Source organism: Leopardus geoffroyi, chromosome C2, assembly GCF_018350155.1.
Source record: "Leopardus geoffroyi isolate Oge1 chromosome C2, O.geoffroyi_Oge1_pat1.0, whole genome shotgun sequence".
Taxonomy (NCBI): domain Eukaryota; kingdom Metazoa; phylum Chordata; class Mammalia; order Carnivora; family Felidae; genus Leopardus; species Leopardus geoffroyi.
The window spans coordinates 88396834-88423199 of record NC_059333.1 but is presented as its reverse complement, the minus strand read 5'-3'; the positions used below and the strand labels follow the sequence as shown (position 1 = coordinate 88423199).

The window sequence follows — 26366 nt, the reverse complement described above, 5'->3', positions numbered from 1 at the left end:
TTTCATGGGCATCCAAGCAAGGCTCCGGCATCTCTATCTGTGCTTGCTGGTGGGAGGGGGCATGCTAGACAGGAGTTTTCTACTCTTCTGGAAATTCAGATAAATTAATTGATGTGTGTATTATATAATTATCTACCTCCTTTTCCCGTTTCAACTGTAAGCATACAGAATGGTAATTCACTAGAGCCTGCAGAAAGTTCTAACTGCTGACAGGAAGGGGGAGGAGTTTCTGCAAGACCTTCCCTAATGTTTAAGTAGACAGAAACACAATCAAAGAATCCAAGAAGATGATCCAACTCATTGCCTTACTAGGTGGGTTTGTGCTTCCAGGCCCGTAGATCAAAGATTCCTGTTCAGCTACTGCCAAGAACATGAAATTATATTCAGTGTCAATTCCGTAATTAGCAGAATTGTGACAATCTATAGTTTACCTTTTAAAAAGGTTTACCCACTGTATCTTAAAAATGGAAAGAGCTGTGATACAAAAAGCAAAAATCCAGGCATGAACATATGCCAGATGAAAAGAAAAAAAAAAATACAGCAGGAAACTCTTAGGATTTTAATAGTTAAAAAAATTCTCCTAGTGCTCATATTTCTGAATATTTCTAGGAGAAATATCAGGAACTAGGTATAAATTTTCGTGTAGTAAAAATTACACTGGATTATGAGTGAGAAGACATACGTACAGGTTATGTGATCTTGGAAAAACATTTCACCTCCCTCACCCTCAGGCGCTCCAAAAGGAAATGGGACTATTAAAATTGGCCCTGCCTCCCGATAACTTTGTTCTGACGATCGAATATGATGTATGGGAATATATATAAATGTGAAGTTTTCAAAACTATCATTTTACTACTAAATTTTTTTAACCTCTAATCGGAAGGAAAATCTTTATGAAAAGTGATGTAGACCAATGAAAGGCACCTCATTGTGTCCTGGAAATCAGACACTGTGCTTTAAATGTCACATTGTCTTCCACTGTTTTAATTTTTTTCTAGGGCTAAAATTTCACATTTATACTGGAGTATGCCTCTTGCATGGATCTAAACTTGGACTTCAGAGTGAGTCAGCTTCAGCATTCACAGGAATATAACAGGAAGGAAGTGGTTTCTAAAGTAACTTTCCTGTTGTTCCTAGAAAAAATAGTCACAACAGAGGAAAAGCAGTTACTCTATTATTCAGAGCATAAATTATATACTCCGAAATATAATTAGCACTTGTATCTGCAACAGATAGCTACACTTTCTGGTTAGGTATCTATCAATTTTTTTTTATTTTAATAGTGATGACTCATAATGAAATTATGCATTCATCATTCCATTCATTAAACTGTTTAACTTACAGGCTGTGCATGTAAACTGCAAATTCTCTGCATATGTGATCACATCACTCTCACCCAGGCTCCGGTTCTCAACCTAATATTTGTTAACATACACAAATTCTTTCCAGAACAAGTTTTTTTTTTTAATGTGCATTCAGAAAGCAGATGCTGTTGAAAATGTTATCAAGTTACAGATGCACAAGGTACTCTTGCTGAATGTGTTTGGCAATATAGCTCTGAAATATCACTTCAGTTCCTGCCTTCTGCTGCCCCAAACTTCATTCTCCAGGGAACCATCCAAAACAGCAATGCTAAGAATTACTAAATTCAATCCTCAGATCAGCTGTTTTTGAAATGGTAGTACATGCTTTTCAACAAATTCAGCGTAAGTTTTTCTCTTGTTGAAAAAGGTGTGAGCTCCGAACACTTTATTATCTGAAACTTCATTAAAGGGGGAGAACGATAAAGCAACAGTTATTGGAGTGGGATCCAGAAAACAAGCAGCAAGAAAGAAATTCTGTCTTACATGATTCAACAGAAGAAAGTCTCTTCCACTTACCCCTCTGTCTTCCCCAGCCCCACCTCCTTCTCTTCCTGCCCTTCCTTTACTCCTCTTCTGTCCCACTGTACCCCCTCCTTCCTGGTTGCCCTCTTTCTTCCTGCTCATGTATAACTAGCACTTATATTAGCATTCAGTTTACAAAGAGCTTCACTCCTTTGTCCCATGCCAAAGGGACATGGACATGTCCCAAAGGGACATGTGTGTCATGTCCCATGCCATTGTCACTTCAGTCTTACAACAGACATGTTAGCATCCCATTTTACACAAGACCCCAACCAGGCTAACAGAACCGAGGGTCAAAAATCAGGGCTCCTTATTTCAAAGCCTGGGTCCTCTTCTGACACTATGCCACCTCTCAAGAAATTCCTTCCTTCCTCCCTCCCTCATAGATCGCTCTCCCTCTTCTTTCCCTCCATTCAGCTCCCTTTCCACATTCCCTGCTCCTCGTCCATTACCTCCTTCCACCTCACCCCACCCCATACCCATCTGAGGAGTCCCTTCAGTAACCCCCCTCATCTTCAGAGAGATCAAGTGACCTTTGCTCTGACAGGGACAGAGTCTCCCCAAAGCACCACAAACTATCTCTGCCCCAGACCCGCCCTCTCCTTTCATCCCAGGAACCAAATCTTGTCTATTTGTCTCATGTAGGAGTATCAGCTATTTCCTGAATTAAACACGCGTAGGATTTGGAGGGAAATATCCAACGGAGGGAGTTTTGTGACTCTCTCCCCATCGCTGCAAATCATACACGGTGTGGTTAATGGTGTTTAGATTGTCATATACAGTGATTAAATACTTTCCTACATTTGAAAAAGATATTTGGGATATTCAATATATAATATTACTCTCTCATCATTTTTAAAGAGTATATCATAAATCCTTTCTCCCTGATATAATCCTTCTTCCATTGCAAATTTTTGGATGATATGCTTGCCTATATAAAAACGGGATTTTCATAAAATCCTGAAGAATTGCCTCCCAACAATTTTATTTTGGTATTTTTGAGCTCTCCCTTCAAAGGTGTCAGTTACTCCAATTACGAACTATGAAGCTGAGGCACTCTAGATGATAATTTTGTATTCCCAGACTCCTTACAACTGTGAAATTTTAATTACTCTGGTAAGAAATAGTTTCTTGTGTATGATCATGAGGCTGGTGAAAGATGTTGGACATGGAATACAAAATATATATATTTTTTTTTTCTCTATTTGAAGAACTGCAAATGTGAAAATGAAAAAATAAAATCTTCTCTGCCCCCCAACATCGTGGAAACAGTTATTTACTGAAATTCAGCTTAGATTTTGATTTTGCCTCAGAGAAACCACTACAAGGATGCTCACTCAGAATGAAACATGGCTATGGTTTGTGATACAAGGAGATGTTCCCACTAAATCACACTTTATTCCTGAGAAGAAATTGTGACCAGTCAAGTAATAACTAAAATTCACATACAATCAAGGCATATTCAAACTGACAACCAGGAATTTGAAAGAAAAAAAAAAGGCAGAAAAAACAAAAAAGTGTCTTTTTTTTTTTTTATCAGGCATCTAAGCAATTCAGGTATTCGGTTCTTACATATAATCAAATAATGGAAGCTGTGATCATAATAGCATTTCCAGATAACAGAACGACAAGTAATTAAATAATGGTGATTTACAATCACTCCCTTTGTGATTTTGTTTGGTAGTAGTTTTGTGTGTTCATTAATCACTCCTTATTTTCAATTCTATAGACCGACATAGTACATTTCCATCAGTCCGTATTCCATCTGCCGCCCTTCCTCAGCCCCTCTGCTGGAGCGACCACTCGGTTTCCATAGCAACTACTACATAACTATTGCTCCTGGGATAGCAGGAGGGGAGAAAGAACACTATAAAAAAAGGACAAAATCTGGGTAGTTGAAGCATAACACATTCTCTGTGTTACTGTGAACTACCAAGAACTTTTTTCTGTTTCCTTATTTGGAAAAGTACTTAGCAACTTTTCCGAGTAGCATTTCCAGCCTCATCTCTGACCAATGGTAGGAAATCCTCCTTCCATCTTTCATGATCATGACTGCCCAATGTGGATCCCCCCCCTCCCCCCCACCTTTCGTTCTTTGCACTTTGACAGGAGTGCACACATGTGATTGCTTCAAACTGTAACACAAAGCTCTGCAAATCCGCATGAAATAATGAATGTGCTCATTGATCCATTCAGTCCATTTGATACATCATTTGAGATTTTGCATATATGCATACCCTGACTCCTACCTCAGTAATAATGAGAGCATTTCCCATGGGGACTGATTCTTTTATCTGACTCCAGAGAACATTTATTTTTGTAACTGGGAAGAGCAGGAATCCCTTGCTGGGAGTGAGAGAATTGTTTGGGGAATCCTAGAGTGTTTTTATCCCAACTTCACTTTCCATGTAAAAATATCATTTGCACAAGGAATTCTTCCTCCTGCGGTTATAGAGGATCTGGAAATCTGATCCAGTAGGCAGGGTGGTGTCCCTCTCGGTCTCCCAAGGAAGTCTGAGTCCTCTCTCCCTTTTTAATATGAGAATTCGAAAGCAGTGGGAAGTGATGTTGGACCTATCACAGCATTGCTAACAGACAGCCTATTACAGTATTTAATAAAAACAGAAACAGCATGCCTATCATAGGCTAATAAATCCTACCTCCTGCACGCTTTAAAAACAGTATGAAGCAGCTTTAACGGAGCTTCTGATAACTAATTTCAAGCATGGCTGTCTAGCGTGCCTGTCACTATTGTCCTCCCAAACTCTTTCAGACATTTTGAGCAGAGAGTATTAAAGCTATGAGTTAGCAAGGGTTGTGACATTAATGGTCCAGAAAAGCTTTAGGCACGAGAGGCAATGATGATTACCCGTGGCTATTTGGAGGACTGCACTGGATCGCTGTCATTAAAAATTAAGCGTGGCTTTTGAGGAAGATGTGACAACTACCGGAGGTAGGATTTGCATGTAAAACAAAGGAATCTGTTGCTGTTTTGGGCTTTTGTTTGCATTGTGCGGTGCGGGTCGTGAATTGCAGCCAGGTGCGGAGTGAGAGCAGGAAGGGGAGAGAGGGGAGTGGGGAACGGATGGGCTTAGAGCAAAACACAGTGGATAGTATTATATTTTATGGCAGAAATGCCTCGAGGACAAACTGGCTCCAGGCTCGTAGCCTGCTGAGTGTGCATTCCACGTTGCTTTTCCCTTGGAGTAGAATGCTTAGAGGTCACGGAAAAAACAGTTTCTTATCTGTGGTGCCAGCTGGGCTGTTGGTAGGGTTGAGTGAAGACTTTGGTAGGTGGGAGGCATAAAGGTCTAAGAAAAATAAAGAATAGGAAGTGGTCGTTAAGACTGGAAACCTGTTAGATAAATATTTTATTCCCATGGCCAACATGCTTTGATAGCCAGAGTCTAATTTTTAAAAGGGGAAATTCAAAGATTACAACGGATTTCCCTGATAAAGAACTACTTCGGATTTATTATAAAAGAAAATTGGGTACCTTCGTCCATTTTGCATAGGGAAAGGCTGATCCACACTGTTTGTGTTAATGGTTTTTGCTAAAGCAGAGCAAGAGTTTTAGATTAAAAGAAGGGGCTTTTCTCTCTGTTCCTGCTCCTGCTTTTAGACTACTGCCGGGCTGCAGATGGAAATAGTGATTCGTTAGAGGTTATGGACTTGGCGTTTTACCTTTTTCCTTTCTTCTTCTTCTTCTTTTAATGAATAGCATAAAAGCATAATTCTCCTTGAAAGATGAGAGGGCAGTTGGCTTCCAAAGTCCAGCAGATAACGAGTGGATTTGCAGAGGAACTTACACTGCTTTGTACTTTATTATAGGACTGGTATAGATAGCTCGATCAGAAAAGGACTTGTCAGGAAATCATAGGTTGAGATTTTTAAAGCAAAAATATAATGGTCAGAAAATAATGTTTCACCAACTTGATCTCTGGTGCAAGTTTCAGTATTTGTCATTGCATATGACCCTCAACGTGAAGTGGCAGAAACGTAGTGAGTGAATTTCTCAGTGCTCTTGCGTTATTTCCCTGATGGACTTCACAAACTCCGAAATGTAAAGATGCTGCTTTAGATCTTGAAAAAGCCTATGTTCTGATGCATTGATTTGATTATAATGAATAACAGAGATACATAGAATAGTACATTCATAAAAGAATGTGATATTCTTCTAAAACTTTGCTATTGATGCAGTATTAACTAGGAAAAAAGTGAAAGACAATTATAGTATGCTTGTTTTCAGCTAAATATTGGGATTAAGACTAAGTAGGGCTTTTCTCTTTTCTAATGCAATTGAGTTTGTACATTTGGGAGCTTCTGTGTATATACTGCCATTCACAAAGTTGAAATCATTGCCCTATAGTGTATGACAATACACTATAGCCTAAAGCATATAGCTTGAAGTTGTGTGTCTCTTTTTCCTGATGAATATGATTGAACCAGCCAAACTCTCTTGTCTAGTTATGTGACCAAGAGCATCAGTCCATGAAATGACTATATAGAATTTCTGATGCAGTTGATGATTGTGACATAGTTTTCTGCCTCTACGTGGCCAGTGGAATGTGTGACCTTGACCTTGTAAAGTCCCATTCTCTAGCCAATTGTGCTCCCCAGTCAAGAACCCATACATGAAAAGAGAGCTCGCAATACACAAACAGAAACACACACACACACACACACACACACACACACACACACACACACACATTTTACATACTGCTGTCAGAAGTTTACAACTGAATATTATTTCTATTGTTTTCATTATTTATTTGAAAGAGATTTTCACTGGCTCTGGTCTTAACCAATATCTTCTGAATCTAATCTCATCAAGTATTTATTTTAGAGGTAATCCATGCCATAAAACTTGTCAATAAGAGAAATTATTTTGCTATCATCATGCTCATAACACTTCACTGATTAACTAAAATATCCTTTCAAAATGTTCACAGATATATGGGAAAAGTTCCTATATTAAATCTTGATGGTATATGTATCTAGAACCTCAAAAATATAGGGGAGATATGGAATTTATTTTCTTTGTAAGCTGTAGGGAAAGGCAAACCAAGTAATTTAGTCAAAACAACCTACTTTGTGTCACAAATTCATTTCATTACCTCTTTACATCGATAGATATCAGCCAAAGCATTTATACATATTTTCCCCTTTCAGTTTCTGCTACATCTAGCAATGAAAAAAACACCAATTCTCCAGCTGTCCAGGAAAATAAGTCCGAAATCCACCCTGATGTAAAAAATAGGCAAAGCTTTAGTCAGCCTTGTCTTCTCAGCCCCCATGCATAGCACAACCAATGTATCAGTCACCAAGACACAACTCACCAAGTCCACAATCGCCCTTACTGTGTGTCTCTCTCATATACACATACAGCCATCATTTGACTTTATTGGTTGATATTGGACCAGACATTTCTCAACCTAGCACCGTCTTCTCTTTGATCGTCTCTCTCCTCTCACCAAAACAGAATGACAAATGAACCTTCCAAGAATAGTTTTACTATTATATCCAATTCAAAGACAGACTATAATAATGTATCTACAATATAATCCTAATTTATATATATATATATATATATATATATATGTGTGTGTGTGTGTGTGTGTACGAAAAAACTAGAAAAAAGTATACCAAAATGTTAGAAGTTATCTTGGTGTGTATTATTGGTGCATTCTATTCTCTTTATTCATTCGTTTAGAGTTCCTAATTTTTTTTCAAAAAGCAGGTATATTCATAGTCACAAGGAGACTTATATCATACAGGTTTCTTTATCTCCTTTTATAACCATGTTGCTCATTTTCCCCATTATCATACTTCATGTCATCTACTTTATCTTCACCCCAAATTCTAAAATCGTTTGTCAGTCCAACCAAAACCGAAGAGAAGTGCTATTCCCCTATCAGAGCCCTTTTCTCCTTCAGTTTCTTGGCATGTCATGAAAAACTCAGCATTACCCTTCCCAGTAGACTGACTTCTTAGCTCAGATTTACCAGAAAAAGAGTGTGTGTACGTGTGTGTGTGTGTGTGTGTGTGTTTGTGTCTGTGTGTGTGTGTGTGTGTTTGTGTGTTTGATTTTCCCTACTTTACAGGCAGAGAATTTTCCAATCTCTTTTGCTGGCTCCTAATTATCTTCTAAATCTTTAAAGGTTGGAGCACTCCATGGATCAACTATACATCTCTTCTTTATCTCTACTTACTCCCTAAATGAGTCCAACCTCATCTCAGGACCTTAGAAACTATCCATACACAGACATGTCACAGATTCTGATCCCTAACCTAGACTTACATATTCACCTATCTATATAACACTTCCACATACATGTCTTATAGGCACCTCACACTCAACATGTTCAAAATCAAATTCTGAATTTCCACACAAAATGCCATCCTCCCATATTTTTTCCCATGTATGTAAATGGAAACTCCATTTTGCCACTTGCTCAGAAGAAACATTTTGGAATCCTCTTCAAATCTTTTCTTCCTTTCACACATAGCAGAAGATCCCATTGCTTCTACTTTCAAACTGTACCTAGAATGTAATTATTATCCCCACTGCTACCACTCTGGGCAGGTTACCACCAACTCTCAGATTATTGCAATAGGTTCACCATTCTTGACCTTTTGCTTCTGTCTCCCCAGCTCCTATCCACATATTCCATTCTGTATCCAAGACCCGGTTTGTTTCAACATTGAACTTAAACCATAGTATCTTGTGCTCGAAAGTGTCCAACATCTTCCCATCTGACCACAGATAAAAGCGAGATCCTTACAGTGGTCCACAAGCTACATGTGATCAGCCCTGGGTTCTTCCCTCACTCCCTCTGCTTCCATCCTCCCTTCAGCACTCTTTAGCCACACTGGCCTCCTGACTTTTCCTCAAACCTGCCACATCCTCTCAAACCTCAGAGCCTATGCCCACTGCCTGGAAAACTTTTTCCCTACACAGCCACATGACTCAGACCCTCACTTTCTTCAGGTTTCTGCCAAATGTCTCTTTATCAGAGAAGACTTTCCTGTAGGTCTTTTAAATCGTACCCTCTCACAAGCTTCCTATTCCAAGTCCCAGGTTTTTCTCTGCAGCATACCAGATTATCCCCCAACATATTATATGTTGAGTTTTTATTGTCCGTCTCTCTCCTGCTAGAATGTAAACTCTAGAACAGTGACTTTGTTATGTTCCCGGATGTATCTATAGCATCAATTGTCATATGAATGAACAAGCTGCTGAATACAGGAACTGAATGTTTGTCCCCATCAAAATCTATCAGTAGCATTAGGCCCCAGGCATAAGCTTGTCAACCTCAGGGTCAAAGCTGTGTCATAACACCCTGTTGCTTTTTCCAAAGAGAAAGATACTGAACACCTTGAGGAAAGTCAAGGAGATTTATCAAGATGCTTTTCTTTCTCCTCTCTACACATGCGGGAAAAAAATATCACTGATTCCAATCTATGTCAAAACAAATAAAAATTCAATTTGCCTGAATTTGATCTTATCTGAAGATGACTTCTTTTTTGAAAAGACATCTTCACAGATCTGTACCTATAACTATGGACATAAACAGGGGTGCCTGGGTAGCTCGGTCGGTTAAGCATCCGACTTCGGCTCAGGTCATGATCTTATGGTCCGTGAGTTCGAGCCCCGTGTCAGGCTCTGTGCTGACAGCTCAGAGCCTGGAGCCTACTTCGGATTCTGTGTCTCCCCACCTCTCAGCCCCTCCCCTGCTCATGCTCTGTCTCTCTCTGTCTCTCAATAATAAATAATGTTAAAACAAAAAGATTTTAACTACGGACATAAACATTATCTATATTTTCTCTGCCCTCTGTTGGTGATAAGAGAGAAGATGAAAAAACCAGGTTAGAAGATACAGGTGGGCTCAATACCCCTTTTTGAGCATACAAGCCCCAGTAGTTTATTTGGCACCAGAAATCAACTAACAATAACTAATGCTGGTACTAGTAACTTACATTCATTTATTGCTCTCAAAACAGCATGGTCAACCTCATGGTATCATTAACAGTGACTTCCCTAGTATTCATAAAGTACATGTCTTCAAATAATTAAAGTATAATGAAATAATGTTATTGTCCAAATTGGGTGGAAATAATAATGCCCAATATTTCTAGAATGTTCTGTAGTCTATAGAGGTAGAGTAATGTGAAAAGGGCACAGCATCTAAGACAAGCATAGGCTGTAGGAACAGATAGGCTTGATCTGGATCTAACCTCCTCTACTTCATGGCTATGTGACTACAGGCAGTTTTTAAAAATTGTACTGAGCCTCAGTTACATCACTAGTACCTCTATGGGTTAGAGATTAAACGTGACCATGTAAATCAGTGCCTCATGAGAGTACTCTGGCGCAGAGGAGATGCTTAAAAAGTAATAGTGTTCTCATTGCTGTTGTCATTTTATCTTCACAGTATGCTTTAATAGTACATATTATCCTTTCCATTGAACAGACAGCAAAACTAAGCTGTAAAGTTAGTCAAATGGCTCAAGGTCAAAGAACTAGTAAGCTATCAAAATTTACTCTTCCTTTAGCCACAGAGACTCTTCATAAACAGAATGTCAGATTAACCTTCTTTAATGTATTTAGTGCCCAAAGACTGCCAGTGATTAGAGGAGTTTTTTTTTAAAGGTAGAACCTGAAGAAAAGCTTATTTTCCTTCCTCTGTGAACAATGTGAGTGGCTTCATGTATTCCTTCCCTAAATAAAAAGTAGCCTTAAACTCCTGAGAAACAAGTTAAATGAACCCTAATGTGCTCATTAAGAAAACCTTAATCTTTAGACCTGCTGCATAATGGAGTGTTGGAACACCAGCTTCACTGTCCTGAATACCTAGGTTTGAATCCCACTTCTGCCCACTGCTAGTTGTCCAAACCTTGCTGAGTCTCCTTTTCTGCAGCAGAAACATAGGTTGAAATAGCATGTCATTCCTGGGGTTGTGAGGATTATATGAGGTAATCTATGCATAGCTGTTAGCCCCATGCACGTGCATAGTACAGATTTCCTATATTCACTTCAACTATTATCTTAGATGAAACTTTAAACATTATATGTGTGTGTATACACACACACACACACACACACACACACACACACACACACAATGACCCTGACCCTGAGAGATTTGGTCTGAAGTATCTCCTTTAAGTCTTATTTCTTGGAATTGCAATGCCTCCGAAGTCATCCCGTAGCTATCATTTGAGAGACACTTAAGCACTAAGGCATCATGTAAAAGCTCAGGGTGTTTGAGCACCTGGCCAGCACCAGAAGCAGAATTTCCTGAAATGTTTGACATTTGCTCATTTCTGATTAGATCCAAAATGAAAGAGGAAATTCTGGAAAAATCAAGAAAATATCTGCTTTTCTGAGATACCAAACCCAATTTTACAGATTCATGTTAAAAGAACTTTATCCAAGTTCCTTCCCTCAGCTTTGTCAGGCTCCATTTTCAATATCTCCCTTCTCCACTCTGTCTGTGACTACATGGGCTTTATTATTGCTAAACTAACCTGATAAACACAACATTGTATAATAGGACTTCAGTGCAGGACGTGCATGAAATTGGCAATTAGCATCATCAATTATTCTAGATTTAACATTACTAATTTCTTAATGCAAAGGAATTCGATTTTTTTAATTGCTTAATAAAAATTAGCACCTCCGATTAAACTATTGGAAGAAAGTCTTGAATACCAATCTACTACATAGGCTAAATTTTTCTGTAATCAGTTTTGAACTTCATCCGACATGAAACTACTTCTCCAATTTCAGATTCTTGAAGGTTGGTTTGTAACACTAATGATCAGATTTGTGTATTTGTGTTTCCTTTAATATTTTGTCATTTCTCAAATTCACCTCTTTAAATGTGACTAGTCCCAACAGTACTCTCTCTCTCCATCAGTGTGGATGTGCCGTTGTCATAAAAATGTCACAGATTTTCAAGCTTTGATTTTTTTGTTTTAACTCTTCACAGGATATTGTTCCCTTTTGCTCCAAGAATACTCTGTGTATGGTTCTGCCACAACCCTTAGCACACTGTGCTGTGATCTTTCGTTCACTAATCTGCCCCCCTCTTCTCCAATTAGATCGTAAGTCCCTAGGGGTTAAGGACTGGGCTATAGTCACTGCACTATTTCCAGGGCCTGGTAGAGTTCTTGGCAGTAATTAATGGTCTATAAGTAATTTTTTTTAAGTTTATTTATGTATTTATTTATTTTAAGAGAGACAGAGACAGCACAAGTGGGGGAAGGGCAGAGAGAGAGGGAGAGAGAATCCCAAGCAGGCTCCACACTGCTACTGCCAGTGCAGATCCCGATGTGGGGCTTGAACCCACAAAGCTAGATCATGACCTGAGCTGAAACCAAGAGTTGGACACTCAACCAACTGAGCCACCCAGGCGCCCTGCCCTGTAAATAATTCTTGAATGAATGAATGAATGAATGAATGAATGATGTCTATAGCGTCCAGTTTGACCTAAGATGGGTTAATGACCAAAGGAACAAATAAACAATGTTTAGCCCTCAGAAAGAGGGCTGCATGGAATTATTTTATAATAAGAAAGCCCTGGACCCACCTGTGCTTGCTAACTTCTCATTCACTTGCCCTCTCAACTCTTCTCTTCATATTCTCCAGCTTATATCAGATGTTTCTTTGACTATTTCCCCATCCCTCCTCCTCTCTTCTGTCTGCCCACAGCCACTACCCTATCTTTCTAAAGAGTATGGTGGAGCCTTTCATTTGAAGCCAACTTCAAGTCTGACAACCTCAGACAGCAAACACCTAAACCCTCTCCTCCTCAAAGCCAGGGTGACAGATGAGCCTGGGTGAGAATTTCAGCTCAGGGGGAGGGAAAAAAATAAATCAGCCGTCAAAATGTCAAGCGTGCTGACTTCCTAGGAAAGAAAGAGAAGATGCTTATGTGACCAGACAGCAGGGCTTTGGTTTACATTTGCCAGAATTTGTACTAAATAGGGAAAATGTCAAATGAATCCCACATGCAGGTTCCTTGTCACTTTGGTGTTTTCCTGAGTGTGAAATTAAAACTCCAGAATATTCTGGATATGGAAGTTCATTTTCAGTTTTCAACAAATCCACTCAATGAGTAAATCAGAACATTTAGGCAAGTAGTAAAAGATGGAATTGATTTTTAAAGTATAATTTTTAGCCCAGATAATTAGGCTACAAACTCCTTGAGAGCAGGTACTACATTTTTATAATTCTTAGGTGAATAGAACTGTATGAAATATACAAGATTTTTTAAAATAACTTTTTTATTGATATACACTCTCCTCTTCACCCTATTCCCTGAGGTAAAGCTGCACTAGAGAAATCAGGTAAATGTCTTATCATTATTTACCAGGCTGCATGACTGGAGATGTAGAGTTCTAGAAACCACACAAATCTTAATTGCACTGAACCCCCTTTGTGCACTGTGGTGCAGACGGGGCTCTTCTGGAAGAGCAAGGAAAAGGGGGCTTGTGAGTTCTGATGTTGCCTGTTTATCCATAGAATCCTATTATTCACAGACATCTGTCATTGGAAATAATTTATAAAACCAATCCACGTAGGATCCTACCAAAGGAGGATTCAATTTGGAATTTTGTCAAAATAAAGCCCTGACTATACTACATGTGTCTGGGGAAATTCCACTGTACATGTGACATAGTTCAGGACATTATAAATAGTGAGTTTGGCTAGACATTTTAAGTCTTTTTTTTAATTATTAATTTTTTCACTGGAAAGCTAATAAAGGTCAAGCATTAGACTCCATCACTGTTATCCACAAAAGTAAAATATCTTTCAAAGTGAAATTCTCAGGAAGTTAAAAAAAAACAACAACAGGTCATTCAAATGCAAATCTAGAATCTTTGTTGCTTCACAAAGATGCAGAGGGTCATTCTGGCTACACAGCACCCAGTACTTTATGAGGTAGAGAGAAGAAGCCCATGGTGAATATTGCCCATGAGATAATTCTTGAATGTCTTGAGTTTGGCTTTGTACAAGCATTTGAAAATTTCTGACCATATGAAGTATTTGTAGCTTCATCAAACTGAACTGCAGTTTCCTCAGAGGGATTGTATTCTCTAGTAAATCTGGAGCCACTGATGGTCTCTGGATTTGTTTTTTTCATTTCCTGGTATATTCCAAATGAAGAAATTCAGGGAGAAAAACAACAACCTGATACCCGGAAGAAAATAATACCTAACTTTAGAGGCAAAACTCTACCAGGATTGATCCAGTTTCTTTATCTCTGTGGGGATAACCAATGACTGCTTTAACCTCACTTCCTAGTGGCTCTATTTGATCCTGTGTGGTGCTTGGCAACAGTCATGTGGGGCTTCTGTGTAGACAACTCAAGGTAACTATTTGCTTTAAAAACATAAAAATAGAACAGTACAGGACTCGATTCTCTGTTGGAATGAATAAAAAAAAAATGTTGAGAGAGAGAGAATGTTCATATCCAAAGGAGAAGGAAGGCTTGGATAATAGGTTACCAAATTTGAAAAAAATCTCTTTGGGTTTATAAAAGATAACAATAGCCTTGGTACAAAGAAAACTGGCCAAAGAATGCCTATTACAACCTGCTTCTCAATCTTCTCGGCCTATTTCTCCCCTGACAAGTGGATCTGGTGTCTGCTGAACAGAAACTGAGGAAAACATGGTATAAAAAAAGAAGAGATACGCTCTGTTTTATATGCCTTTACGAAAAGTTGCCTTGCATGTAACTTTGATATCATATGGTGTTTAGTTTATCGAGTAGAAGAAGATTCTTACCCTAGACCAACATACTCAGGCGTCCACATTTAAAAATATATATCTACTCTCCATTCTGCTAGCCTTTAATTGATCAGTCCTCATTTCATGTCGGCATTGACTCAACAACTTATTAATTTATTCAACAAATATTTACTCAATATTCACTATGGACTAGGCACTATGATGGGTATTGGGGTTACAATGTTGAGCCAAATCAGAAATGACCCCGTCCCCAACCATGGAGGTTACAGTCCTGAATGAGAAAGATATTTTTCTAATAGTCACTCAAATAAATGTAAAATTACAAATGTAGTAAGTGCTAAGAGATTGTTTAATTAGAGAGATTAATGTAGTCAAGAATGTCAGGGAAAGCTTCTCTGAAGAAGAAAGGACTAAGATGCTAAATGAGGAAGCAAGGGAGTGAAAACAAGAAAAAGCAAGTGTGAAAACAGCAGGGATTAGAGCAAAAGCTTTCTAAGCAGAGCAAAGAATGTGCAAGGCAGAAGCACGACCCTTTCACTTAGTCAACATTTATCAGGTGCCACACCTGTGTGCAGGAGAGGGAGGGAACTTCCTGCCCTAATGGAGCTTATGCTCCAGTGAAAGGCAATGAATTTTTAAAAATTAATGAATGAAACAAAAAAGGAAGCCTGTTACAGAGAGTAAATGGGGACTGTGCTCCAAGGAAGGGCCAGTGTGGCTGAAGGCAGGAATCAAGCAGCAGGTGGTTAAGATGAGGCAGAAGAGGCAAAAAAGAGTCTGGCTAGGTAAGCCCTCACAGGCCACGTGGAGAAGTTTGCTCATTAATGTTAAGAGCAATGGAAAGCCACTCAAAGCATTAAGCGGGAGGCTGAGAAGATATTTGTGCTTTGCAAACATTATCTCTGCCATTGATCTGCCACAATGTGCTGATCAAAATGGAGATGACCTAGTAGATACAGAGAAGCTAATTTAAAGGCCATTGTAATAATCCAGGTGAGGGTAGTTTAGACCAGGTAGCAGCAAAATGACAGACAAGTGGCCAGAGGATTCATCCATGTTCAAGAAGTCAGATCAGAGAGTTGGCGATGGGCTAAATCTGAGATGATATGAGTAAGGGAGTAAAGGAGGAGGTGTCAAGGACAATTTTAGATTCCTAGGTTGAGTAACCCAATAGATGGGGAGGTTATAGAACCCTGGAACATAACTAGAACTCTCTTGGATCAAAGAACATTCTGAAATTATAGTCTATACTTACTGCCTCCATTTCTTTGCTCCCCATTTTTTTTAAAGCACTGGTGTATGAATTCTGACCACACAGCTTTCCTGTGACTGCCCTCTTTACCCTTTATCATCCAATTTGGCTTTTTCACAGACCTCCTGACCCTCAATTATTCTATAGTATTCTAATATATTATATATTTATATATATTACATATATATTTATATACATTACATATATATATAATATATATATAATATATATAAATCTCTCTCCCTCCCTCCTTAAATAGATAGAGATAGAGATAGAGATAGAGATAGAGATAGAGATAGAGATAGAGATATGAGGGAGGGAGAGAGGGAGAGATTGATTTTCTCTTAAAATCCTCTTTCCTTGATTTTTTAAAAAATTTTTTTTTAACGTTTATTTATTTTTGAGACAGAGAGAGACAGAGCATGAACAGGGGAGGGGCAGAGAGAGAGGGAGACACAGAATCTGAAACAGGCTCCAGGCTCTGAACTGTCAGCACAGAGCCCTATGCGGGGCTCGAATTCACGGACCGTGAGATCATGACCTGAGTCGAAGACGCTTAACCGACCAAGCCACCCAGGCACCCCTCTTTCCTTGATTTTAATTATGTTTTCACTTCCTAGGTCCCCTCCCACTTTATAGCTCTTTCCTAGCTTTCCTCTTTGCTGGATCCTCTTTTTCCTTCTCTTATTTTTTGTTATACTTTTTCAGTAATTGAAAATACTGTCTTTACTTTCATCCCAAACTATCTCTCTGGCTGTGACCCTGCTCCCCAACCCAGGTCCTACATTGCCTGTCGCCTGGTAGACCTTTCCCTGTGATGGTTGTCTACACTTCAAAACTCACTTGGCAGAGCTTAACTCACAGTAAGACCTAATGAATCTACTCTGCCTCATATTTCTATTCATTGTGCTACTGATGGTCCAGGTTCTAAAGCCAACTATTCTTTGAATACTTCTCCAACTATAGACTCAAATGGCCTGAGTCCTATTGATTCTTCCTTCAAAATTCTCTTGTGTATCTTTATTCCTCCCTATACAAATAAAGCCCCTTTGTTCTCACACCTTGGTTATTATGATAGTTTGGCTAACCAACCTCCTAGACTTTAGTCTGATTTATTTTTTCAAAGTGCTATCCTTAAATCACTTCCATAAGAATTACCTGGGGAGCTTTTTAAAAATATCAATTCATGTGGCTACCTGTATTTAATCAGAATATTTCTGGGTAAGGCCTGCAACTTGAACAAACACCCTAAATAGATCTATCATATATAAATTTGGAAGAAAAAAAATGCTCTAATCTCTTCCCACCTTGTTTTCTTCCTCAAAGCCTTTCCTAATGAGTAGTTCCAAAGCCTGGCCTTGATCATGGAACTTCCCTAATCACAGCTCTTCAGTGGCTCTCACTCAACCAAGCAAATCAAGTCTCCTAGGACAGGACATCACAGTCTTCCAGTTTTTGATGTCCACATAAAACACCAGCCTAATCTTTACCTCCCCTCTCTCACCCTGTGATAAAAGTGAATTGTACTATTTACCACCCCTCAAACATACCAATCATAACACCCTCATGCCTCTGTCCCTTGGCCCACTGCACTTTGAACACCCAGGAAATGTCTCTCTTCCCTTCCATTTCCACCTGTCAGACTTCTACCAACTCCCCAATGACCCTTTCTCTCAACCCTTTCCATTTTCCTTTCTCTCTTTCCATTCCTTGTCCTCCAAGCTAGAAAGGACCTCTCCAGGCTTTGAGGTCTTCCAGCAGGTTTTACATTTTGCTACTTACTCATTACACAGTTTTACATCATTTTTCTTTTAATTCTACTTACAAATTTCATGAAGAGAAGAATTAGATTTTATAAAAAGACACACTTCTGGAATAGGAAGAAAGTTGACCTGGGTTCAAGACCCATCTAGTGCACATACTTGGGAAAAATCATTTAACTTCTCTGAGCTTCGTCTCTGTTAAGTGGGATAGTGTCACTTACATTTTAGGACTTGGGTCAGTGTAAGTTGAGGTGTCTTGTAAAAAGCTGAGACATAGGAAATTGCTTATATTCAATTATTTTCACTTACAAAAATTGAAATTTCATTGTATCTAGAAGTCCTCCTATGTTTTAGTACACTTTCCTTTAAAATATCATAGTAGGTGTACTTAGGTGGCTCAGGCGATTAAACGTCCTACTTCAGGTCACCATCTCAAGGTTTATGAGTTCAAGCCCTGCATTGGGCTCTGTGCTGACAGCTCAGAGTCTGGAGTCTGTTTTGGATTCTGTATCTCCCTCTTTCTCTGCTCCTCCCCTGCTTGCTCACTCTCTCCCTTTCTCTCTCTCCCTCAAAAATAAATAAACATTGAACATTTTTTTAATAAAATAACATTGTGTACCACACTGTGCTTTGCATCCACTTAATACATCAGCCCTTTTGCCCAACATATATGTGTGTATTTGTATCATATTATATACATATTATATTTTCATTATATTCATATAATTACAATATTAAAGGAAAAAGAGCCCAAAAGGGCACTGCCCCAACACGGAGTTGGCAAACTCTTAACCTACCTCCAGGCTTACTCTTGCCCATTTCTTTTTCAAACCAGGTGAACAAACAGCAATTTTAACAATAAGCTAAAGTAAGCTCTTTCCTAATAAGAGAGTGCTGTTAAATAAAGGTCAGCAGGAAATGTAACAACACTCATTGTCTCTTGTTTATGGTCCTTCTGGGCATCACACAAACTTGCTCAAATTCCTCTCCTGAGCATGACCTTACCTAGAGTTGATTGGACTCACATTATGCTCCCCCTGACTGGGATCTTTTGTCATCAATCAGAACAGCAATGAGATTTTCAAATGCAACTTTTTTTTTAATGTTTATTTTTGAGAGAAAGAGTGAGCAGGGGAGGGGCAGAGAGAGAGACACACACACACAGAATCTGAAGCAGGCTCCAGGCTCTGTGCTGGCAACACAAAGCCTGACCTGGGGTTCAAACTCACAGGCCGTGAGATCATGACCTGAGCTGAAGTCAGAAGCTCAACTGACTGAGCCACCCAGGTGCTACTTAAATGCAACTTCTAAACAAAGTATGCACTTTTAGTGTCTTTAGCTATCTTTCTCTACCCTTGCAAGAGTATGGAGAAACCTCTTGACCAATTAACCCTAAGGGAACTCTGAGCTTGAGAAGGTCAGTGTTATATTGGTTATAAATGAACCAGGAAGATGTTGATGTTTTCACATTCCAACTTAGTGTTAACTCTTCAGATTTATCAGCCCAAGGAAAGATTCTTTGTCTAATGCTCCCTTTGTTAAAAAGTAATTTGTCCCACAAGTCATTATGCTAAAGGATGTTCTCAAGGAGATTATAGATTTTCCAGGTACTATATCAGGTTCCAGGGGCTAGGAGGAGACAAATGCCATCAGAAAGGTATGCAGTGCTTTGGGTATTTTCATACAGAAAGATTACAAATCAAAGCTAAGAAAAGGACAAAGCTCCAAGAAGAAGCGTCAGTATTAACTGGGTTCCAATCTACCTCTCTCTCTTTTTTTTCTTTTTGACACTTATATACCAGTTATGTCCCATTGAGCAAGTTAATTAACATCTCTGTGCCTCAGTTTCCTCCTTCATAAAATGAGGCCTTCATACCTGCCATGCAGGGGCAGGTGGCTAGCGCGGTGGAGCAGGAAATAGCCTTTCAAGAAATGGTGCCTGTTGTTATTATTAAGGTGGGGGCCAGGTAATCATGTCAAATGCTACAGAGAATTCAAATAGGCAGGGCTTTGGATTTGTGATTTGCATTTTACTAATTCATTGGTGAAAGGAGAGATCACTTTCCAAAACAAGGTTAAGCATCAAAATTAGGTTCAATATCATTAAAAGACTGAGCAGATGGTGAGGAAACAGGCCATTCTTTAAAAGAATTTTTCCCCAAAAAACAAAGCAAGAGTGAGGGCAGTTGACAAAGAGTCAGTAGGATATAAGAGTGGTATAGACTCCTTTGAGGAGGGCCATGAGGGCCTCTTGATAGCCGGTGAACTAGCATCTTACCTCATTTTGTGCATTACACATGGAATTCACACTCAATTAAGCTGAGTCCCATAACTGTGTGGTGGGCATCCTCATGAAATGGGAGTTTTAAGACAGGGAAATGGAAGCTCAAAGACACTAGATGTCCTGTCCCAAGTCCCACAGCAAGTAACGGCACAGCTAGCCTCTCAGCCAGTGCCTCTGACTCTAGATCCAAGGCCACACTGCCTCACCTAACTACGAATACATCACCTTTCCTTCTGGAGATTGTTTCACCAAGACATGTACATTTCCAGAGAGGATCTGGGGGCAACAACCATGGAGAAGTAGCTGTTCATTTTTCATATGGTTCCTGTTAACAAGACCTTTACATGATAGGCACTTGACATAATATCTTCTGCAGCTTGTGAACCCCTAGCAAGTTCAAGGTATTATGCTAGGCATGCGTTTTCTCATTTTCAGCTCAGAACAGACCCCAGAAATGAGTGTTCCTCTTATTTCTATTTTATACTTGAGAAAACTGAGGCAACACGACCTGCAGGTGGCAAAGCTGCGGTTCAAGAGAAAGCCAGACTGACTCCTCAATTTTCAAGCACTGAAGTTGACACCTGCTGGCCATTTGACACATTTTCTGCTCAGGCACCAATCTGCACAGGCCCCAGTTGTACAGGCCCAGACTGTGAGGTCCCAAAAGGGTCATGCCTAGAACCCCAGGAAACAGAGGGAAGGACATGACTCGCATACAAAGGTCTTGCCAGCAGCTGACCAGGGCAATCTGCTTTCCTGTGGATTAACATCTATCTCTGCTCTCTCTCCTTACCCATTAAGTAAACCCCTAACGCACGGTGCTGGCCCTCATCCAGATGCTGAGCAAGGTTTGCAGATAGGATTCTAAATGGTAACTATGGAAGAGTGATTTGACAATGTCCCCCCACACGCTTCCACACTGAGAAGTAGTAAAAGGGAAAGGAGAGCCACACAAATGAGCACAGTTTTGTAACAGACCTCACATATATTCCTTAACGTAACCTCAAATTGTTTCTCTATTTTTTCTGCAGTCATCCTTTGAATAACAAAACCAAAAAATGATTCCATTCTTCTGCCGCCAATTTCTAAGATAATTTGGGTTGACACCACATTTCAGATAAAATATAAATTATGTCCCAATTCTCTCTGCATAATACTCCCCACAACCCACTATAGATCAGTGGCATTATAAGCTCTATTTCCTTGCCATCCCATTTTCCCCAAATCGGCCTTGACCTCGTCAATGTAGTACACGGGCTACTTTCCTATATAATCACCTTTCCTCAGTCGAGGTAGAATTTGGATGACAGGTCCTTCCATTTCTAGAAGCTGTTGTTGCTGCTGCTGCTGCTGCTGTTTTGTTGCTGTTTGTAACTATTTTAACTCAAGCAAATATAGTAATTTTCCTGGGGTTTGCTCTCCTTAAATTGTAGATATTCAAATACTCTATTACCGGGAAATTATTATAATTTGTATTCGAAAGCAATGACCTAATAAGTTACACGTTTTATGCGTCTTAGTCTGCTAGATTTGTGAATAAATACCACAGTCAATTCTGACAGCACCTTTAATGGTGTGCAGATTTCTTTCTTCTTTGCTAGGTAGTGCAGTTTGATGTGATCCATATTTCAAAGGCATAATAGGAGCTAAGGGGTTTCTTACTGGTAGTTCTTCAATAAAGATAAGCAGAAAAAACTCTCCTATACCCAAGTGTTCTCTTGGCTGGATCTTTATCACTGTTTGTCAACAAGCTTCCACTAAAGTGACATTGAATTAATTCATATTTGCAAAAGCAAATCAATTTTAATAAAAATTTAAAGTGAAATTCAAACTGAAACTTCACCTGAAACTTGAACTTCTAAATTTCTATTCAGCCAAAGTCAGTTAAGATTTATGACAGATATAGAAAATAGGAGGAAGAAAACAGATTTCCTTTATTATCCTAACCTAAGTGCCATCTGGCACCACGCTAGGAAAAACAAAACAAAACAAAAACAAGAAATCTAGTTTGGGGCTACTCTTGGTCCGGATGTGCTTATAGGATTTGATGAAAAAATTCTGCAAGATGAACTAGATACTGGCCAATGCTGACTTTTAGGAATACCTGTCAAAAGCAGAATAAGGAAGCAGATGCATGGGCAGGCCACTCAGAGACAGAAAGGACAGAGCTCTTGGCTGCCAATAGGAATGTCACCCAGCACTGAGCATCTTCTGATCAGCTTCAGAGATTCTTTCGGTACCAAGAGATTGTTCAAATCAGTTTACCCAAGAGTAAATACTTGAGAGGGAGTAAGGGTAGGCGGAGAAGAAAGAGTAAACAATTGGAAGAAATTGTTGAAAAGGAATATGCCAGAGCCAAACTGTTTTATCAGAAATTATTAAAATTAATAGTGGCTAACAAATTTTGATTACTTACTCATGAGTCAAGCACTGTTCTATGTTATCTCATCCCATTGACAAACTTACAAGTAGGTTTTATTATCTCTATTTTTCAGATCAAAGAGGTCCAGCAATTTGTCCAAAGTCACACAGTTAGTGTTAAGGCCTTCATTCAACCTCAGATGATCCAGTCCTGATTCCGGAGTCTATACTCTTAATCACCATTGCCAAGAAATTCCAAAGCAATGTGCATTTAAAATAATAACTTTCAGACCATTAAGGTTGCAGGTAAATTTAAATGAACATTTTTTTAAATTTCTTTTAAATGTTTATTTATTTCTGAGACAGAGAGAGACAGAGCATGAGTGGGGGAGGGTCAGAGAGAGGGGGAGACACAGAATCCGAAGCTGGCTCCAGGCTCCGAGCTGTCAGCACAGAGCCCAACACGGGGCTTGAACCCACAAACCGTGAGATCGTGACCTGGGCCGAAGTCGGTTGCTCAACCAACCGAGCCACCCAGCTGCCCCTAAATGAACTTCTAATAAGAATTCAACCTGAAATATTTATCAGAACCAGATCTTGAAACTACAATTGGTAACAAAACACCATGCCTTTTCCTCATCTGTTGTTACAGTTACGAAATAGAACTTGAAATCATAATATGATTTGGAGAACATATAAAAATTTATGTTTAAAGAAAAATTTTTTTTCTTATCAAGGTCGCATAGAATTTGTTAGAAAAAAACAATTCCTCAGGGCTCCTGGGTGACTCAGTTGGTTGAACATCCATCCGACTTCAGCTCAGGTCATGATCACATGGATTGAGGGTTTGAACCCTGGGTCGGGCTCTGTACTGACAGCTCGGAGCCTGGAGCCTGCTTCATATTCTGTGTCTCCTTCTCTCTCTACCCCTACCCTACCCTGCCCTCCCCTCTCTCCCTCTCTCCCTTTCTCTCAAGAATAAACATTAAAAAAAATTTTTTTAAAGAAAAAGAAAAAACAATTCCTTCCTTTTCCTCTGATTAAGAAGCGACCCAAATGCAAATCAGTTTAATTCAGTTCTTTTAAACAATCAATTATTGGGCCCCTTTTGAGAGAAGGCACTTAAGCTTTTGCTTCTCCTTAAAAATAAATAACTCAAATTCACACTATTTCCATGAAATAGGTATAATTTACATTCAGAGTCAGTAGCCTAGTAAGATAAAAAGATTAATAAAAAGACTAGAAGACATGCTCATTTGCCCTCAAATTGCTTACAAACTAATACTGATTACCCCTTAAAAGAAAGTACTGCTCAGTTACCAACAGCATCTGGGGTTGTATAAAGGACACACGTCCCTGCCCTCTGCACGTGACTTTAACATGGATGGGAGTTAGCTACAGGGGACCTCACAAGGCCATCCAACAAATTCTTTCTCAGCACTTAGCTGATCAGAACATACAACCAAGTCCAAGGTTCTTGTCATTTTAATGGGTGTTTCTTGGATACAGTGCCTTCAGGGAGGAAAGAGAGGAAACGAGTGGTGGACTGACAGACCAGAGGAGCTGGCAGAGCATGGGAGTAACTTCCCACATGCCCACTGAAAGCCCTCCACACTGCCCGCTACTCAGGCTCACTCTACACCTGGGAAATTACAACAACAGCGAGAGTCCAAACAAAGAACAAACAGAATGTTTTACTCTTTTTCAGCAATAAAACAGCTCTTTGCTATCTCTGAGCCTTTCTCTAGCCAAGGCTCTTCTTCTCTGGCCCACCATCTCCCAGCATGTGAACACAGGGTGGGACTTAATCTGAGGGACTCATGTAGTGTGAGGATTCTGAGGTTCTCTATCTAGATTTGACCCCTGTTCTTCCATTACTAGCTGTGTTTTTTGGCCAAGTCACTTAAGGTTTTCAGTATGTTTCTGCATGTGTCAAATGAATTCCCATAACATTGACCTTGCTTGTTTGTCGGGATTTTGAATGAAATGACATTTATAAAGTATGTGTTGGTATGATGAGTGATCAATCCAAACTAGTCATGGTGATAAAGGATCACCTGTGTTCACAAAGCCTCATGCCACATTAAACTTTATGGTGCATAACCATTTCCACTGTATTGTACGTGTGTGTGTGTATGTGTTCTTTACTCAAATTGTAAGTCTGTTGTTTTAATATTAACTCCATCCAAAATGATATGGTCTCTGACAATGAGAGGTTATAACTAAGTAATGAAAACTTCACACACAGTGATGTATTAAAGAGAATTATGTGCTAAATCTCATACTAGACCCACAAAGTGCTTTGGGACCACCAAGAAAGGAAAGGCTAATTTTGACTGGGAATTTGGGACAGCAAATAGAAGACTGGATATTTGATCTGTGGCTTTAGACAAGAGCTTGGATAAGAATTAGAAGTGAAAAGGAGGAAACAGATGTCTTAAAAATTACAAAGGTAAGAAAGACTCAATTTGGGGATTCATGGGATATGAGGAGTGAATAAGAGAGAAAATTGACAGATAACCAGACTTTTTAAGCCCAGAAAAGTGGGAAGAGAGTGTTGGTTGGAGTTCAGTGGGGGATCACAGAGAAGGAAGGGAATTGGTAGAAGAGGAGAAGGTCAGTTGGAACACATGAGTTCAAAATGGAGGAAAAACATCCAGATAAGAATGTCTCCTTGTGAAATATAAATTGCAGCTCAGGAGAGGGATGCAGATTTTAGAGCCATTTTCACAAATGTGATCATTTAAACTTAGGCAATCACTTTGGGGGAAAGAACAAATCAAGAATTTAAAAGCAACTAGGATACAACTGTGAGAAGCAGCTACACTTCAGGGCCACCTTAGAGGTATAATTTTAAAGGAAACTTTGGGGACCTGGGAAAGAAACCAAGAGAATTCAGAATCACAGGAGCCAAGGGAAGACAGAATGTCACAGAGGCAATGATGATCAGGAATGTCAGGCCCTGCAGAGAGCCTGGGGACGGTGAAGACAGAGGGACTATTTTGGCCATTGTGGTGACCTCAAAGAAAGCTATTTCAGGACTGACCCGGAGCAGAACAATTGAGAGGGTGAAGTGGAAGGAAAGAGGATGCAAGGAATCATAGCTTGAGGGACAAGAGAAGGTGTTTTATTAAGATAACAGAAGGCTGAGCACATTTGCAGATTGACCAGAAGGAGCCAGTAAAATGGACTAAAGCTGAAGAATAAACAAAGGCTAATAAGTGTTTCAAAACCTGGGAGCACTGGGTTATCAACCCCTGTTGAACGTTAAACTCAGCTAGCACCCTTGCAATAATACTTAGGCCTAATTCTGATATGCAGAGATTCTGGTTAAATTGTTTTGGGCTAGAAAAGGTATCTGTATTATTTATTAGTTCTTCCAGGTGATTCTAATATGTATCCAGATAGAAAAACCACTGACTCCGAAGAACTGGACATTGGATTAAAGCCACAATAAACATTGCTTTTGGTTGACAAAAGGCTCTTCTTCTTCTAAAATGGGTTATGGTACTATTGGGGTGGAGGAGTAAGGATTAATTAAGAGCAGTAAGGAAGGTTTAATTAAGAGCAGAAACATTTTGAAGAAAGAAATTGGAAGAAATAATGGATGCTTTCAGTCTGAAAAAGTAGAATGTGAGACTTAGAGGAAAGGGTGGGAGTGACATTGCCATGAAAGAAACTTCAAACCCCAAAGAACAATAGGCTTCTACCAGGGATAAATGAGGTAATTGTCCATTTACTGCCTCCTCCTTTCTATCCCTATCGGTGGGCCACTTCCTGACACAAAAAAGGAATTACTCTCTTTCCTGTTCCTCTTAGGAAAAGGAGAAGAAAAAGAATTTGTAAACAGGAAAGATCTAGAAAAACAGTAAAGTTACAGAGCCTTAAGGAAAACTTGTTTAACCAGGGGTATCAAAAGTGAGAAAAGCTAAGCTGTGGACTCCAATCCCTGTGAAATCTCTTAGACTTTGCCATGAAGGCATCTTGGAAATCACCTTGCCCAACTCCTCCCATTTAAATGAGTGAATTACAGGGCACCTGGATGGCTCAGGGAGCT

General features: G+C 39.4%; 1 protein-coding gene across 2 annotated transcripts in view; it reads left to right on the top strand.

Annotated features, from left to right (window-relative positions):
- Positions 1-4349: 4349 nt before the first annotated feature.
- Positions 4350-26366, top strand: part of KCNMB2 (potassium calcium-activated channel subfamily M regulatory beta subunit 2) — a 237676-nt gene continuing 215659 nt past the window's right edge. For both annotated transcript variants that reach the window (XM_045502919.1, XM_045502918.1), the window contains exon 1: positions 4350-4839. The gene's annotated coding sequence lies outside the window, so the exon portion shown is untranslated. The remainder of the gene's footprint in view (positions 4840-26366) is intronic.